Source organism: Vidua chalybeata, chromosome 3 (genome assembly GCF_026979565.1).
Source record: "Vidua chalybeata isolate OUT-0048 chromosome 3, bVidCha1 merged haplotype, whole genome shotgun sequence".
In the NCBI taxonomy this organism is placed as follows: Eukaryota; Metazoa; Chordata; class Aves; order Passeriformes; family Viduidae; genus Vidua; species Vidua chalybeata.
This window is the reverse complement of record NC_071532.1, coordinates 31,478,330-31,497,574: the sequence shown is the minus strand read 5'-3', so window position 1 is coordinate 31,497,574 and position 19,245 is coordinate 31,478,330. Positions and strand designations below refer to the sequence as shown.

Genomic DNA, 19,245 nt, shown 5'->3' with positions numbered 1-19,245 from the left:
GCTTAAAGGTGTTCATGGTCTTCTCTGGCGTTTCTTGATGCTATTTAACCTATATAGTGTTCTTTCAACTTGCATCCTTCCTGGATGCCTCCAGAAGCAGTACAGCAGGCTCCAACATTTCCTGACACTGCGGCCCCTTATAGCAACCAGCAACTTACACATTTGTCATTCAGCTCACAATCTGCTTCACTGTTTCTGGCACCTTACGGTTGCTCTCTCATTCCCTAACATGCTATAGCCTTCTTCAGGCTTAGCAGCTGCTCCAAGAAGATTCCTAAGGCTGAGGAGCTTTTTGCTGAAAGCATTTTCCAGATTCTCCCTTATGCTCTCTAGCAATGATTTTTTTTTTCTATTTTGTGATATGATGTGTTTTCCTTGGCTTATTTCTAATTATTCTTCATTTGATTTTATTGGTCTCTGATGTCCAGTATCATGTGTTATTCACCTTAAAATAGGGACATTCTGAATTTGTTATTTCAAACAAACTGCTCTACCCAGCAGTTGTAGCCCTTCTAGATGTGATTGCATTCAGTAACATTCCTTCCTGGTAGCTGACTTGTGTCCCCAGCAATTCTCAACCTTCTCTGGTTTTCCTCATCATCCTGAGGCTTGCATCTCACACCACTGCAAGGCCTTCTCAGACAACTCTGCCATGAGGATGTGTCCTCTGGTTTTCTGTATCACCCTGGGATGTTTCTTGACATACATATCTTATTCAGCTTCCCTTATGTCCCATAGCACTACACAGGCTTTTCCTACCTCCTCAGCAACTTTCATGGTACTCTGATGTCCCCTGGCTGTTATCTGGCTCTCTTTGATCTTTCCCAGCTGAATCGCAGCACTCTCTTAATATCTCTCAATATATCCTCTATGATCTTCACAGACACCTCTGGCTTGCTAATGGTTATTTCCACATTCTTTTTTAAGACTCAAAACAGTTTCACTAATCTACAAACATTTGCAATCATACAACCAGAAAGGACCTTCTGGTAAAGTAGTAGTTCAAGCATTCCTTTAGTTTCTCTGACAACATTTTCTTTAGGAAAATACATAGCTGCCCTAATGAATTTTGGGAACAGGAGATTGTCACTGCATTTGTAGAAACATGCAGGAGCAGTCTGAGGCTCTTTTACTAAAGGACTAAAATAAGGTGAGGATTATACCATGGTGAGCTTGCCCTGTGTGTAAAGACCCTGCAGCTAATAAAACAGGCAGCACTCTTGAAAATTTGATGCATAGCTTCCATAAAGAGAAGCAGTGCTTTTGCTTCTCTTTGATAAAATCCATATCACTGTTCAATGCAAATTCACCTGGTAATATTAGCAATGTATTTGAAATATTTGGGTTCTGTGGAAGATTAAACTGTTGCAATTCTTACATTAGACATCTTTACTCATAATGACTAATAAGAAAATCCTGGGTTGGACATGAGGAAGCAATTTTTACTTGCCTGCTTGAAGGTCCGAAAACCTGCTTGATGTTGAGGTTTTCAAACAGAAAAAAGAAACAGATGTTGAAGTTTATGAAGCTGTAGAATTTGATTTATTCTTGTATCACCTCTTGAAAATAAAGAAGCATGAAATAATACAGATTACATTGCTCATTAGCTATTTATGTTTCACCATCATCAATCATCTGGTACAATGTAAGCCAACAGCATCCATTCTACATGGATACCATTATAGAGTGAATATTTCTCCTTCATAAAAATTCCAATGCTCAAGTATGTTTGTATACTTTCACTCTTTCCTTGTCCCCAGTGCTTTGATTGCAGTAAGAATCCTAAAAGATGTTTGTTCCTCTTGTCTTGTGCAAACATGTCCTGCACCTAATCCTGGTTTCCATTTACAAAAATTACAGAAAAACCCATGTGATATAAATCATACAGTAGTGCCTTCCAGTTTTATTTAGTTCCTTAGTCAACCATGCTTTTAGTTATCCCCAGCACTAGATGCCATGTTTAACAGTGCAAGGGCTACATGCTTATGTGCTTACTTTATTTCCTTTACTGCCCAAGTTCTAAAGCAGTCAACAGCACTTTAAATATGGTTTTATGACTGCTCACTTACTCCCTGAACTGCAGGGGAGGGAGGAAAAAAAATGTTACTGAGTACAGTGGGGTCAATTTCTTTTTGCATGAAAGGGCTGTTTAGCAGAGGGGGAGGAAGGTGAACCTGGTGCCAGCTGTTTTTGCACTGGCCAAGTCCTGCCATCAAAACTGCACAGAGACTGTGCTAACTTAACTCTGCAGCAGGGTCAAGTTAAACTTCCAGATGTACACTCCTACAGACCCTGCTCCTTCTCTTCCCCTCTATTCACTTCTGGGACAAGTGCAGAAACCATCTCAGCTGGCTGGACATCATCACGTGAAGGCTGTGATGGTTGTGACTTCTCTGGAGAACCCAATTCAGCAAGTGATCCAAGTTCAGTCATGGCCTCACTGGGTATAAATTGTATTTTTTAACATGAAAGCTGAGCTGGACCTGGCAACTTTTAAAACTTGTAGATTTGGGAGGAAAATAAAACAAAAATATATTGAATATAGTCTATATTACTTTTTCATCTGATGGATGCTTCTTTTATTATTTTTCCTTGGTAGGAATTTCTGTGGTGTGAAGGATTTCCCTGTGGGTGCAGAGCGGGCATGGAGGGTCCTCTGGAGCTAATTTGGGCCACTCTCCATTCCAAGTGAGGCCACTTAGATGAGGCTGCTCTCTGATGATCCTCCCCTGAGAGATGGCCCATGGTGAAAGTAAAACCTTCAAGTTTAGATTAGGAAAGCATTTCTTAAGCTTCTCCTGAGCACAGATTGACCTCTCCTGAATCATTTGTCTTCCCAAGATTTTTCTGAGTGCAGCAATTCTGCCCAGAATCTAGGGAACAGCTTAAAATTCTGCTGATAGCAACAACTCAAATTCCTCCAAGGTGAGGGAGTGGAATTGATCAGAGTTTACGTCTTTGATGTGTGAAGATCCTTTTCTTTGCCTTGGAAGAACTGCACTGCATTGAGGAGTTACATGAGCTTGCATAAGTACTTGCAGCCAGTTCTCATACCCATATCCTGCAGGAAATGAGCAGTGTCTAGTAAGGAGATCAATTAAAATTCTTTATTTTGTTTTTTTTTTTACTATGTATCTCTTTTCCTTTCTGAAATTTGCCTAACCTGATGGTTCACGCTTCTTAGTTAAGAAGGAAAATATTTTTTCTCTCTTAATGTTTTAGACTCCTGGTGATTCTATATGAATCCTTTTCATTGGAAAGGATACCCTGAACTGTCTTTGGCCTAGTACTGGATAAATATAAGAAAGAGAGAACTGCTGGATTGAACAGAGGCATTGCAAGATTAAGTTTTCTACTGCTTCTGCTTTGTAATTTGCCTCCTGGTTGATCTAGCAGCATTACGTCTAGCAGTACTTGCTCTCTCTTTAGCCTCTGTATTGATATTTCTCCCAATAAGTGAGGAATCTATTTTTGTGAGCATCTTGTGACAACCAGCTCAAGTGACATAAGCCACTGAGCAGCTATTGAACAAATCCAGGCTAGATTCAGAATAGGAAATTAGAGGGTGAAGTCTCCACATCCAAATAGCAACAACAGATTCATCTGGACCAAATTTTTGTCCTTCAGCTTCTGCTTGGTGTGACAACTGCCCACTTAAAATAGCATTGAAATGAAAAAGAAAGGAAGCTGTGTCAGTACTTTCAGTCCCGCTGCGGAAGGTGTTGGTTCACCCCTAATGCATAATGCACAGCCTCTCCAAAATACACATCACATCAGTTCCCAGGATCTGCAATGTTATAAAGCAGCTTGCAAAAGAAAAGGAAGAATAACTTCTCCAAAGGCAGTTAGAGAGGGAAGTCTGAGAGAGCTCTGGATATAATTACCTGAGCTGGAGTCTAGCCAGGAGAATGCTGAGCTAAGGAACAGTAAAGTCCTGACTCTGCACAAGGCATCCAGACAAATTTAAAAGAAACTGCAATAACAGAAGTGGGATTTGAGCATCTGGGAAGACGTTTGAGTGAATGAATACAAGCGAAGGCCTCTAGAGAGTCTGATGGGAAACAAAAGGAGCAAAATTAAATACAGTGTATAATGGTAATATATGTGACACTGACTGTCTTACACTCAGGGCTACCTGATAAAACACTTTCTTCTGCATGATCTGAGATCTGACTCCTCTAAGTTCATTTACCTCTCTGTACAAGACAGACTACATGAACATGGATGGAAATGAGACACTCTTGTGTTCTTAAATGTGATGAATAAGAACTGAGTCAGACCTGATAAATATGTTAAATTTTTAACCAAGTACCAGGTTAATTAGCCACCATCAGCGGAAAGTTTATGCAGGATTAAGGATTTCTCTCTGTTGGGCTGCTCCCCAGCTAAGGAGGCCTGGTCTCTGGCCAGTTTAATCCCCAATTTCTCAAAGGGTAGTTATTCTAACACTTGGCCACTGTTTCTTGACAGGACTGATATCATACAAACATTTCAATTTTCCTTCACTTTTTCCTCTTATATAAACTTCCTTCTTCTACAAAGTCTTCACAGCTCCACTGTCAGCAAACCAATACACCTGGCAGAAGAGTTACAAGGGTCTGCTATTAACTGCCTTTCATTTTAAGATCCTATTCTTGGGGTGATTTCTTTTGTATTTGTTGGGAGCTCAAAGCATACCCAGGCAGCTATCATTGCTCAGACTGTGCCCAAAGCATTTTGGTCCTTCCAAACTGTTCTTATTCAGGCACTCCAAATGGAGTGCCAAATAAGGTATGTTTAAAAATGAATGCAAATGCAAAACTGAAGAGCTGATGGGTGTGAGCAGGGAAGGGGGTCTAGAAGGCAATGGTAAAAAAAGGAAAAAGAATAAAAATAAAAACGGAAGAGCTGGAGAGAAGGTAGAACGTGAGGAAATCCAAGTGGAGTAGTGTCTGGAATCTGAAACTGTGCATTCTTCCCACTGGCAGGTTTTTTCTTACTTTCCCTAAGCTGTTGCTTTTTTTGTATTTCTTTTTCCCCCTGGCTCATTTGTTTTATGCCAAGAGGCTTATTTGTCTTTCCTAGCTTATTTGTAGTGCATCTGGATTTAGGCATCCTGATAAATCAGTTCCTCTGAAGACTGTGATCCAAAAATGAATGTTGAGTTGGATTTTGAGCTAATTTAAACTGATATACTTCTGATGAAGTGAAGTTTAGCCATGCAAAATTCCACTGCTTGAGCAAATGCATAAACAATGAACACTATTCCACTTCAGTGTCTCAGAAACAGATACTGTCTACTCCTTCCCAAAAGATTATTTTACATTTGAGACACGTATCTATAAATGTCTGTATTTTGCAGTTTTGAAAATCTAAGCATGGAAATGTATTATATTAAGACATTCCACATGCTTCAAGAGATTGTCTTCTACTGAGCACATTCTTTTTGAGAAGAGTTAACCTTTCATTAGTTTTATCTGCCTGAATGTGTTGGCTTAATTGTGTGTTTTATTTGCTCTGTAATATCATATGTGCTTACTGTGTTTCAGCAGACAAACATAAACTGGGGTCAGAGTGCACGCTCAGACAATAGTCTGCAATTTCCAATATCCTGCAGGATTTGGGATTTCATTAGTAATTTTTGGTTTTATTTTATTATTAAACACAGAATGAGAGCACCATGGAACTGATTCATCTTAGTCAGTGTACTTATATGACTGGCTTGGAATTGAAAAAATGTATTTTAGTGACAACTTTGCTTCTGATCTTAGGGAAAGCACTGATGGGAATTAGTTAGCTGTAATATACACATTATTGGAAGTCAAATTTTAATCTTGCTGCCTTTGAAAGTGAAACAGAATCAGTAACAATCTAAAATCATGTCCCTTGCTACTTTTCACTTCAGTCAGAGGAAGCCTGGTTCCCACTGATGCCAAGAACATTACTCCATGTTGAGAGATGAGCTCTGGTGAATTTTGCTGCAGCGCTACAGAAGAGGCTGCCTTGGCTTCCCACCTGCTGCTTGGCTGGAGGTCATTGCCACCCAGGTAACCTTGGGTGTAATGAGCTGTCACACCTCAGTTTGCTCATGGAAAACCTGATTGTGTACTTATATTCACCTTTGCTGGATTTTTTACTGGGTTTGCACTGATGTCTCCACAGGGGTGGAAGCAAAGACTTCCTGCTGCATCAGGTGGAAGCCTTCTTCAGAAGGACAGGTTAGCTGAGGGTGGCAGCTCTTGAATGAACCACAGCAATGCTCATCTGGTAGAGTCAGCTTGTGGTGTACAACAACAACAGACAAAAAAAAAAGATTAGGGGTTTCAATGGCAAAATAAACAAAAATGTACCTGTATGGAAATAAGAGAAAGGCAAAATGCTTTAAGGTCCAAACAAGATACACATGGTGAGTAAAATGATATCTTCCTTTTCCAGCAGATATTTTTGGTGTCATATACATGAGAGCTAAGTGCCACCACACCAGTGGTTCTTAGTCCTTTGGTTATCTCTGAAAACATGAAAATTACACTTGGAATGAAAGTGCAAGAACACTGTGGCCTCCACTGGATCTACCACCTGCCATTAGAGAAAAGAGCTACCAGCAACTTTCAACATTTGGAGTGGCATCCAGGCATGCCAGCCCTAACTAACTGTTCTTGCTCTGTAGACCTACTGCAGACCTGTTTGGACATCTAACTTCCTAATTAATTATTCACCTAAGTCCTGACCAGAAGCAAAACACATTTGTCCAGCAAACTGTGCAATCGCTCTGGGAACCGCTGAGCTCCTGCCTTTTTGGTGTGCTGTTGAAAATCAAATTATATAGCTTGAGCAACAGAACTGTAATTAGGGTCAGTAGAAAACTGTGGGTAGGATATTATTGTGGATTCTGCAATTTTTTGTCATATTGCTCCAAAATATGCCAGAAACCAGAAGTTTTATTGCTTGACAGTGCATTAGCACTGTCAGTGAAACATCCTCTGCTTCCTGATGTGGAACTGGCCCTTATGTGAGTCTGTTGCCATGGCTGGCCTCAATTTACAATAATTCACAACTATGCTCCTCCTGGAGTTGATGGCAAAGCTCTTGTTAACTCCTGTAGGAGCTGGACAGGTCTAGGCAGAGAAAATAGGGATGGATAAGGAAGATGATAGAGCAGAGCTGAAGAGAAAAGAAAGCAGGCTATGGTGTTTCATTATAATCTCCCCAGTTATCACTGGCTCTCATACTGATACCACCAGGAGGCTTTTTCATGGATTAAAATTATGTTACAACTGGAAGTTAATCAGTTCTTATTCTCCTGTTCTCCATCACACTCAGGAAATCTCTGCTCTAGGCTACTGCTGCTTCTACCTCTGGGCTCTTAAGCTCCTCCTTTTTCTCCTTAGATTTTCTTTTCCTAACCCCTCATCCTTCCTGCACATCTTTATTCCAGCTGTTTCCAGATCTTTCCTCTTGGGGGGCTCCATTCTCTCCACCTGCACCATTCCAACCCCCGAAATAATCAGCTGTGGGCAGGCCAACGACTGACTGATGTGTCATTGCTGGCCCTTTCAGCCAGGAGAATACACCTCTTGAGATCATTCCTTCAGGATGTCAGCAAATTCAGGCAAACGTTACAAGACTGATATCATAATTGGAAGGCTGCCTAGGATCAGTTTTTATAGGAAAAAAAATTTAAGAAAAATAGATGTTTTAACTCTTGTGACTACAGTGGTGGTCTAAAGATGTAATACAGGTTCAAATAATTATTAAGATAATGCAAGATCCAGGCTCAAGCTTCATTCCTTGTGACAGGAGAGGGAAATAAAAATGAAGGGGGAAAAAAAGAGCTAATTGTGGAAAAGAAGCACAGAAACAGAAGAGGTGGAAAGGAAAAGAGTGATGAAGAAATATAGAATGCTTTCATTTTTTGTTGAAAAAAGTGTGAAAAAAAAAAAAGCCCAAGAAGCAAAGAACAAATAAAAGGAAGAAGAGTAGGAAGAACAGCGAGATAAGCTGGGGGTTGGTTGAATTCTATTTGAGCACTGCAGTGAAAAGTTCCAGCTATGGAATTACAGTCCAGATTCTTTAGATTGTGAAGTAGTCCATGAACAGACTGGATCTCTGACTTAGGGACTACCACAACCCAAACACTTCCCAAGAATAAAAGGCTGAAGTAACTGTGGAGCACTGGAGGACTTGGAGGAACCTCTGCATGAGGTGTAAGAAATAGACTGGATAAAAATGGAAGTGCTCAGAGCAGATGAGCAATGGTTGAGCTCCAATTGTTGTATTCTTGTACTTCCTGCTTTCTGAAGGCAGTGACATTACAAGTTCCCTTCACACTATGTGTGTGTGCATATATATACACAAACACATGCCTATCGAAGAATTTCTTAGCTTTTTAAGGAAGGAAAGTTGATTTCCTTTCACATATTACTACATTCAGTTCTATTTGTTTCATTGGAAGGAATTCCAGTCCACAGATTGAAGCAGAGGTTCCTGGACAACTCTCACTGTGCAGAAATGTATCATCCCTGTGCAGGCTGCAAGGAGAAAAGGCATCCATTTTTATTTAGTAGATCTCAGTAGGAAAAATACAAAAATATGCAAGTCAGAAATTTTGGGTTCTATTCCACATTCTGGGAGGAACCCATCTGGGCACATCTCTTAAAACAACTCTGAAGTGTTCAACTCCTAATTACTCTAGCTTTTCCTTCTTACACTTCCAACTTAGCCCTTTTAGCCTTACATCTCATTGTCTCCATCCCTGTTTCTCAGTCTCCTTTCAGCTTCAGGTTTTAGTCCCCACCATGGCCATATTCTAGCTGCCAGGAGCTCCTTCTTCTAGACCTCATCCTAGGCTCCCTTGCTTCTAAGCTCTGTGGTACTCCAGGTAACCCAAATATCTTGTCACAGGGCTGCTCCCCCTGCATTTCCACCCTGCTCTCTGTCACAGCGCACAAGTTTAATCCAAGCCTGCCCGTTCTTTACTGAATGACTGGAAAGCAATTGGCAGAGATTTGGGCTAACTGAGAGGCTTATGATAGGATCAGCAAAAGTTGCCTCCTTGATATCAGCATTTGTGATCTGTCCCTCCTTCAGGGTAAGGATGGCCTAGGATTACTACAGGAAAGTATGTGGATGTTTGTAAGGCAACACAGTATCCTTCATTCTTGCTTGGGTTAGTTGGGCTAGTTTTATTCCAAAGTATTGAGATGAGTTGGATACCTCACAGTGCAACTTTCAGCTGTCATCATTAGTACTTACTAATGGTGGAATATTGCAATTCAGCAAGAAAACAGTGAATTAAATTGAGAGTGTAAAAACCTCAGATATGGGAAGCCTTATCTTTGTTATCCATAATGTCACAACTTCCTTTACAAAATAGCTACATCTGCTTTGAAAACTGCAACCGACGACCTCAGTTCACATTAAACACATTTACAGGCTCTCAGACTTCCTGGGATGGGAAAATTATCACCATGAAGGCAGAAATTGAGACACAGAGGCATCACAGGGTGGTTTCAGAGTGCCACAGGGGACAGGAGGGAAAAACAGATCCCATATTAACTTCAATTCCTGTGGTATCCTAAATATCATAATTCTCTCCCTACAGTGTCAGTGGATTCAAGGAATTCACAGTGACTGAAGCACAGTGAGTGCACTCCAGGTGTGCCAGGAAAGGCAGGAATCAGCGAGGTGGTCTTGTGCAGAGAGACACAAGCAGTTCTTTTCCCAAAGAAGTTCATTATCTAGGAAGCTGTTTGCTGTTGTATCAGTTATGCCAACAGTTAATTCATGACAGGGCCCAACCTACTCAAAAATCCGTATGACTTGCAGGATCATGGCTTGAGAAATGATGTTAAAAATTAAAGCATTAAAGTTTTTTGCTGGCTCCACCATGCCAGCTTATTTATCATTTAGCACATGACCAGGGCTGTCACTGATTTACATATGAAACATGAGAGGTTTTTCTCCTCTGATCCTGATGTCCCAAGGCTATGCATGTGTACAGAAACCATATGTAAAAGAGAGGAGCTCTGTTTTCCAAGTGTGAGAAGGAAATTGCTCTACTGTGAGACATACACATACGTCATTCCTTTGCCTTTGTTCCCAAACATGGTAAAGAGCAATAAAGCTGTTTGTGGACTATAATGTGACGTAGAGGAAGAGCGCACAGTTCCCATTTTCTTCTGCCTGTATGTATATAACAATGTCAGTGTGGGCATCCAAAGAATGAATGGTTATGAAATACTGCTCAGCAGCAATGTATAAAAGGTAAATGACACACAGCAAAGGAATCTCCCTTCAAATCACATAGCACATTTTGGTCTGTGACAACTACACCACTAGATTTTTTCCATGTTTATCCAAAGTAGCTTAGTAAGCATAACATGCATGCCATTCACTAAGTCTATGCACCAAAATACAGAGTATGATGACCCCAAGCAATGTCTCCAGTGCATGTAAGCTTGTCAGAAAGGAGGACTGGCTGCTGCTACCTCTGTAAAGTATCTATTTCAATTAATTTTTGTGAGAGAAGTGACAAAAATAGCTCTCATTCTACTACAGCTATTCAACTGTTATTTTGGTGGAATTACACCTGTGTAAATTTCTCAGAGGTGGGAGTTGTGCACATGTTCTGTGAGCTAATGAGACTTCAGAAAAGGTTGTCAAGAATGGCACAAGACATATCTATTATTTTTGATTCAGAATGAACCCATTTATCTTTTCTCTTTGCTAAAAAGGGCAATTTCAGGATTTTTCTGGTGACTGAAAGAAAAAAGTAATGCAAGATGCAGGCTTCCTTCTGTCCCATATGTCTTAAGTGTACAAAGCTTTTTTTAGAGAATAGCTTTCTTTCAGGGAAAACCAGTTCTTACTAAAACTAATTCATATGAGATCAGATAAAATGGGAGGAATATTGTTGGCAGATCCTGATGCGTTATTTACAAAAAAAAAAAAAAAAAAAAAAAAAAAAGGCTAAATCAGCCTAATCCAGGCCTGTAATACAAGCAGAGAGCTGAAGAACCTTCCCTGTTCCCCAGGGCTGTGGTTGACAGCTCAAGAGCTATTTCAGTGGCTGTGGTCAGAGGATGCAAAGTGCCAGGACAGTCGTCTCCACCAGTCTGCCGAAACCCCTGGGAATGCCCCACAGAGCCGCTCACAGCCCCATGCTGAGGCTTTTGGAAAGGCACAAGGGCCCAGCTGGGGGCCTGCAAACACGAAGCACAACTGCATCCCTTAGATTGGTCACACCTTCCTAGATATGCATCTGTTTAATGACAAACATTCAGGTCTAGCTGGGACAGAGCTCGAAATACAGCAAGGACTGGCTACCTGGTGATTCTCCCTCCAGCAGGTCTTGAGATCACACCCAGTATGAAAGTAAAACTTGGATGGCTTTTTGGTGTTGCTGTGCTCTTGGCTTTGAACTTCACACTTCTGTCTTCTCTTCCTCCAATGTCTTCTGTCAAGCCTTTAGTTCCAAGCAGTGCCAGACCCCTCCTAATTTCTGGTGTTGTGTATAATTTTCCATCTTTTTAGCCCATTTTTGAGGTAGACAGCAAGCCCCTGAGGCGGGGACTTGCGTCATCTATTAAAAAAAACGCTCAGTAATTATTTATGATTCGTTTGTTGCAGCATTTGTGTACATTATTTAATAACAGATATGGATCACAAGTGTTGAGCAGACAAAAAGATTCATGTTGTCAGGCAGACTGAAAGGGATTTTGCAGACTACATGTGTTGTCAAATACCTACATCAGTGGACAAATTTATTGCACATCTAAATTCAAATCAAGCCAGGGCAAACCAGTTCACTTTTTCTGTGAATTGGTTATCCACAGTTACTTGAACTGCATCAAACAAGCTGACATGGAACTGTTTGGCCTGGTTTTACATATAGCTGTCTTTACTCTTTGTTTAAGAGCAAAACAGAAAGGGGTTGGGGTCTTTTTTCTTCAAATAAAGCATTTCCTTGTAAAGACTTCATTGACTGAATGTGTTAAAAAAGTGTCCCTCAAACAGGTGAATTTTCTTTTTGAACTAGAAGAATGCCAGGATCCAGTTGTTAATTTATAATTCAGCACTAAGCTAAAGAAACAAGGGCAGAAAATGCATAGTTGTAAATCATGCTTGCAGCCACAGAACAATATAATGCCGAGCAGCCATTTTAGGTTTTTGGTTGCTTTATACCCTTTCCACATAATGAAGCCTGTTAAATGAATCCTTATGGGAATTGTTCCTGAGCTTTGTGTTTTGTATATGAAATTCCAAGTACAAGAGTTTAATTTTGTGAGATAAATAGACTGTATTCTGTAAAAATTGGTTCAAGGTACTCTTTTTTGGAAAGGCTTCTTTCTTTCTAGCTATAACAACAGCTTTATCCTTTTTAATAAAATGCAAACCCAATACGTCTGGAAAAAATATTTCAATGGAATTATTTCTGTCAGAGGGAATAAAGGTGGCAACTGCAAATCCTGGTGTATTTTATTCAGAAGAATTCCTAGATAGTCTATAGCTAAACACATGGAGCAGATCTTCCTTTCTCCTCTATTATGGAAATCTCAGAGAGAAATAAACTGTTGCTGTTTCACTTCAGTCTTCGAAGTGAAGCCCTAACAATGGATGGAGGCTCCACTCAGTAAATGTGTGCAATTCTAGCCCACTTTTTTACCTTAATGCTTTTTTGATGAAATTATCACACTTTCTCTTCCGAAAATTTGCTTGTGGATAGATGTATTATTTTTCTCAGTGAGAAATAATTCAGGTGTCCAATCAACCCAAAGGTTGTACATTCATTATTTCTATTTAAGTCAATTAGAACAGTACAGGTATCTCTTCTATTTGATGATTTGCTTCCAGAGAAAGACTAGCGAATTAATTTAAATACACAATCTAATTGAACAGAAAATCACGAGATTTTGTTTCTAGGAAAGAGCTTGTCAGTACAGGAGATCTAAAGTTGTGCATTTATATCTAAGTAGAGAACATATAATCTCAAGCCACTTCACCAAAGTTTGAGTCTGAGGTCAGTTTTCAGACTGTGAGTCTAGTTTTAGAATGGAGCTTAAGGTTCCCAACATCCAGAGACTTGGGTGGGGACATGGGGGGGGGAAACATGTGATTTTGATTTCAGTTAATTTCAGATTTATTTCTGTTTAGCAGATCAGTTTTCTCTTTCTAAAAGTGTTTTCATTTTGGCAGACTCCTCAAATGAAAGGCTTACTTCGAGACGTTTCCTGTTGAGTAACTGATGCTGCTGCTGCTGAGAGGTAAAGGGAGACGTACACAGTGCTGAAGGGAACGTATGGAAGTGTCATGGCAATGACAGGCATGAAGCCAAAGGCTGCCATTATCTTTTCTTCCATCCCAGAGGAGCTAAACAGGCAGTGCAGAGGGAGCATGATATATGGCATTAGCAGATCCATCTCTCCATCCTTTTGGGTGTTGCCAGCCAGGTATTCTGAACATGGACTATGATTTGTGTTTCACATGGTCATAGCTTCCAACCTTTCCCTTTTCTTGCACAAAGATTCCCAGTAAGCTTTGCAAATGCATGGGGATTCTTCATCATTTATTTCCACTGTGCTAAAGACACCAGAAACCAGCAAAACAGAATTCTGCACAATACTCCCATTTGGACAAACCCATTGTAAAGTGAAATAGCAGCAAAGAATCTGCCTTTTGAAGTGCATATTCAGCAATCTTGGCATTTTGATGGATTATGGAAGATCACTGTTTCGTACTAAACATTCACATTAGTGTTTCCCTACTAATGACCCCCTTCTGCAATTACTCCATAGTTTCTATACCCATCTGTCACAGCCATAATAATGAATTTAACATTAAACAAAATTTTTCTTTAGAGTATAAAGGAGAAGAGACAATGAAGATAAAATCTTGGATGCTTAGGGTGAATTTTTAAAATTGATTTGTGGATTAACATGATTGTCTCTGCTGTTACATTTAAGTCCCCTGAATACACTTGGACAAGCCTTTTCCTGGTTCTTACAACCAGCCAGAACTCCTTGCTACTGTTGCTGTAAGAATACAGTAGCTGAAGAGAAATCATTAAACAAGTGAGGTCAGCATCTCAGGAGTCTGTCTGCAGAACTTTGCAGGTAAAACATCAGCTATGGAAAATTCTCAGCTTTTGAGGAAAACCTGTTGTGAAGGACTAAGCAAAGGTACACATAGCAGGATATAGGAAGAGAAACTCATTTTTAGCTGCTTGAGAGCCCTCATAGAAACCAGTAAGATGTCCAAAAGGTCTAAGAATTTGAGGGAGAAATACTTCTGAAGCTGAGCAATTTTGTGAATTGCAGCTGGCTTCACAGAATTCTTAGATGAGGAACAAAAAATTCAAGGCAGTCTCTTGTGTTCTTATTTAATGTTATTAATGAATGCATTTTGAACCACTTTTTTTCGTGCAAAGGGATCTTAATTATAGAGTAAAATTTAGATGTAATTGATGTAAACGATCTTCATGTAAATGAAAAGATGAGCTGCTGTGTTTGAAACTGAAGGGAAGAAGAAATGCCCTGTTGTAAGGTCACAGTTTATGTGGGTCAGAGTCTCAGCTGATTTATGTTAAAGGTTAACTCACAAAGAGAGAACATGCTCAGGTACTTGTGTAGCACATGAACCAGCGTTGCTGTCCTGGGTGAGCCTGTTATGCAGTGACAATGAGGGTAACTTGATTATTTCTGTGACTTAGAAGATCCATTCCAAAAATTGCCTGAAAATGCTACAAATGAAGAGCTTTGTAGAGAAAGCTCATGGATTTAGCTGTGCTCAACAGGGACTCCTCTGTCCAAGACCTTCCTGCAGCCTATACCAGGGTGATCTTCCCAAAAAAATCAACAGCTTTGGGCTTTCTCAGTGATTTGAATGTAAGTAGAGGCAAGAGCACCTCTTTCTTAGTTAACATATGAATGCAACCAGAATTTGTTTACTGGGGTGAAATTTCCTACATTTCTGTACAAGTCACAGACCAGGATTCCAAAGCAATGCTTTTAGTCCCATTTTGTTCAGGTTCAAAGGCATCACTTCTTGTGGTGTGCTTTGACCTAACATGATCTGATTCATGCATGAAATCCCCCTGTAATTCCCTGGGCTAGTTCATCTTCTGAGCTTTACCTAACTCCTCTCCCTTTCCAAGCAAAGCCTGGGAAGGGAGAGGAGTCCCTTCCAGCCTGCTCTGAGTTACCACAAGCGTGGTCAACCCCAAAGGACCGTTGTGAGGCAGGAATCCCTGTACTTTGGTGGGACAGGAGGCACATATCTGCTTTCAGCTGTCCTCGGGACACTCCAACTGTTCTGGAGAAGAATGTGAAGTTGATGATGGTTTTTGTCAAATGAATCTTGTAATGTGTCTGTTTTAAAACTCCTTTTGAGTTTTTCTGATGAGGTTAAGAGATGGAAGGGCAATGCATAGCAGCTTTATCAGAGTAAGTAACTGGCCTCCTTTGGTTTTAAAGCCAAAATTAAACTGATAAATGCAAAACCCACCTCTACAATGGCAGACTGACTTTGGTATTATATTTTCTCTGGATCCGGTTTAGAGTAATGTTGTTATGTTTAGAGTAATGTCTATGAAACATGATTATATGGTAATTCCTTTTAAAAAATTCATTCTTTGCCTTTGTAGATCAATGATGTGTTCTTTTCCCAGGACAAATACTGATGAATTCATACAGGGTTTTATCAATTTTTTAGCACTGTAACCTCACCACCTTCTTGCTGAAGCCCCATTTCACTTCCTGCTCCTTTTCTCAGCCATTGCTCCAAAGGAGCACACAAGGATTGCCCTTGCTGCTGGGTTTTAGGAACAGGCTGGCAACCTTGCATAGATTCCCATTCAGTTGTGCATTTTTCACCTTATCCATCACTTCTTGTGGAAAGAGATGGGCATCTTATCTTCCTAGCATTTTTATCTGAACATGTTTTTACCAACACATTAGCTCATATTTGTAGAATCACAGAATCCTAGGATGGTTTGGGTTGGAAGAGACCTTAAAGACCATCTAGTTCCAACCCTGTGCCTTAGGCAGGGACACCTTCCACTACCGCAGGTCTCTCAAAGGCCCACCTAAACTGTCCTTGAACACTTCCAGGGATGGATGCCAAGATCCAAGTGCAGGACCGTACACTTGGCCTTGCTGAGTTTCATAAGGTTCACATGGGCTGGCCCAATCCTGTCAAGGTCCCTGTGGCATCCCTTCCCTCCAGCATGTTGACAGCACCACTCAGCTCATGTGCCCAGCAAACGTGCTGAGGGTGCACTCCATCCACGGTCCCTGTCACTGACGGAGGTGTTAGACAGCATCAATCCCCTGAGGAGCACCACTCATCACTGGTTTCCACTTGGACATTGAGCTGCTGACCACAGCTCTTGCAGAGTGACCATCCAGCCAATTCCTTATCCACCAACTGCCAACTTCACCAGACTGCCACAATTTCTCAAATACAATGGATAGTGGCTTAGCCACTTCATCCACTGGTGCCCTCAGGACCCATGGATGCATCTCATCAGGTTCCATGGATTTGTACACCTCACATTCCTTAGATGCTCTGGTACCTGTTCTTCCCTTACACTGTGTGGTTCTTCATTCCCCCAGTCACCACCTTTGCCTTCTGTGACTTGGCTGGTGTGGCTGGAACCCCTGCTGGTGAAAATGGAGGCAAAATGTCATTGAGACCTCACCCTTCTCCATGTCCCACCGGGGTAACCAGGTCTTCCATTTCCTTCTGAAGATGGTCCACATTTTCCTTGGTTTTTCTTTTATCATCAATGTACCTATAGAAACCTTTTTTGTTCTCTTTGATGTCCCTGGCCAGGTTTAATTCCATCAGGGTTTTGGCTTTCATAATCTGACCCCTGGCTACAATTCTGTCTATATTCCTCCCAGGCTCCCTGTTCCTGCTTCCACCCTCTGTAGGCTTCCTTTTTCTATTTGATTTTGTTCTGGAGCTCTTGGAGGGTTTTACTGGTGATTTTATGATATACCAACCCTATCAGATGCTAATGGTTATGGCTGCTACCAGTTTAGGATGATTCTAAACAATGAACAGGTAAGCAATGGAAGGGTTTTATTTCTTTGCAGTTGTGCCAATACCCTAGTACAGTTGTTTTAATAATAATAATAATAATTTAAAACATTGCATTTCCCTTTCACCCACTGGTGTAGTCACAGCAGAATGAATGGATCATTGTTAGAAGAGTCATTTCCCTGCACAAAGCAACCTCTATTCACAATCGTAAGGTTAGAAATGTTCAACCAGTCATGACAATTAAATAAAATGATTGTCTGAGCATCTCTTAGGGTTACAAATCATTCTGTCTCCAGTTGGTGCTACCTGTCCTTTATTATAAAGCCACAGAATCTTTAAGACTGACAACAACTCTAATGGAAGCAGTCTCTTGAAATATGATTTCGGTTCCCATGTTCAGAAGCAAAGAGTAGTTGTTCGTACCTTGAATAAAGATATTAGTTTTGTTTCCAGGACTAGAGACATGGGAGGAAGCTTAGAACAAAACCACAAAATATAAGTGGAAGCTTTTGAAAAACTGAACGATGGGAACAATGAAAAATTTTGTTTAGTGATAGAGAGCAGTTGATATTTTTGGGATAGTTGATGTCTGAAGAAGTCTGTGATAAAATTTATAGCTATTTAGAAGAGAAAAAACAGGGAAGATAGAATTTATCTAGACACAGTAAGCCTAAGAGAAACAAGGGAAGTTTTACAAAGAAGAACTTCTGACAGTAAAATGTATTCCAGATAGTAGAAGGTTGTTTTTTGAAAACTCTGAAAAAAGCCTGGTGGGGAATTTTTATTGGTCTTTTCCTACCTCTAGTTATTTACATGCTCCAGAAGATGAATCCTTTCTTATTAACCAGTAAGAAAGCCCAGCATTCAGCAAGGATTTGAATGTAGAGTCTCCAGCAGTACATTTTAATGAGTGGTATTCTTTAATGAGTGGCAGTCAGTTGACCGTAGTAGCTGAATCCCTGACTGCAGCACACCAGTCAGTGTCAAACACTCAGGATGAGTTGTTTAGAAATAAACCTGTGACACAGGAAATAGGGTATGAGGTGGTTCTGTGCTGTCTGAGGGTGGAAAGAGCTGGAGAAAATCCATCACTGTTTATGTGGTTGTATTTGTGACACATGGGAGCTGAACTAACAGAGGAAGTGGAGAATAAATAAATACTCAGCAGAGAGAGTGATTATGGCTAAGATACAGATCCCTAGTCCTGGAAGTGTGACTTAGGGCCAGTTGCAAGAAATTCCTTCTCATTGATTTTATAGACTATATCTACATTCTGAAACTAGCTAGTTTCTAGCTAGTTATAGTAATAATAATGGCATGTGTTAGCGTTGTAATCTCTTAAGAGCTCATTTCTTCACATGTCTTTTTATAGAAACATTAATTCTTTTGGCAAAAAAAATTGTGATGTTCTGTCTAAAATACTGAGGAAGAATATTTTTGCAACTGCTGCTTTGTATATTTTGGGTCTCATGCATGATTTATCACTTACTAAATTTGAAATCCAAATTATGGAACTGGCTATAGCTATTGCCAGAAAGCAGAATCTGCAGTGCTGGAAAAGGACTAAAAAGGTTATCATCTGACTAAGATGCAACCTTTTTTGGAACAGTATTTGTATTGTAGGTTACTAACAGCTTTGCAATCCACAGGTGCTCACTCACAATAGCAAAAGTGTTGTAATTCATCTATAATCAGGACATTATTTTTACTGCAAGTTATTCCGACTTTGCAGTCAATGGAAACTAACCAGCTATAGTAAAAGCGTTGTCATTCATCTATAACTGGGACAGTACTTCCAGCGTAAGTTATTCCAACTTTGTAGTGAATGAAAACTTACCAGCAATAGTAAGTATGTTGTCATTCATCTAAAATAGAAGGAAGGAGAAAGATGGACAAAATGCAGAACGTATCTGCAACAGAGTCTGAGTAAAATAACCTGAGTAAAATTTCAGGTGAAATTCAGTACAGGCTTCCAACTGAAAGGCTACACCATTTCCTTTGGCATCTGCCTGCCTAATCTCAAACAGGATGAAGGGGTACAGTGCAGTGAATGTGCTCTGGTAAAGTCAAACCTCAGCTGGGGTTATAGAAGCTGCTTGCAGAGCTCAGTGCATTTTGAGGTAGAGTAAGTAAGATAAGTAATACCTGAGTATTTTAAAACTGGCATAGACATGGGAGACTGCAGTGTAGACATCCCATACATAGCTCTTCTGGGCAAGAAGC

The 19,245-nt window shown here is 40.3% G+C and overlaps 1 protein-coding gene across 4 annotated transcripts in view; it reads left to right on the top strand.

Moving 5' to 3' along the window:
* ENAH (ENAH actin regulator) overlaps positions 1-19,245 on the top strand; it is a 123,528-nt gene that overhangs the window by 9,372 nt on the left and 94,911 nt on the right. For 2 of the 4 annotated variants that reach the window (XM_053938256.1, XM_053938257.1), the window contains 3 exons: positions 5,885-6,026; positions 6,142-6,385; positions 13,174-13,241. The gene's annotated coding sequence lies outside the window, so the exon portion shown is untranslated. The remainder of the gene's footprint in view (positions 1-5,884; positions 6,027-6,141; positions 6,386-13,173; positions 13,242-19,245) is intronic. The other 2 variants (XM_053938258.1, XM_053938259.1) reach the window with 2 other exon arrangements.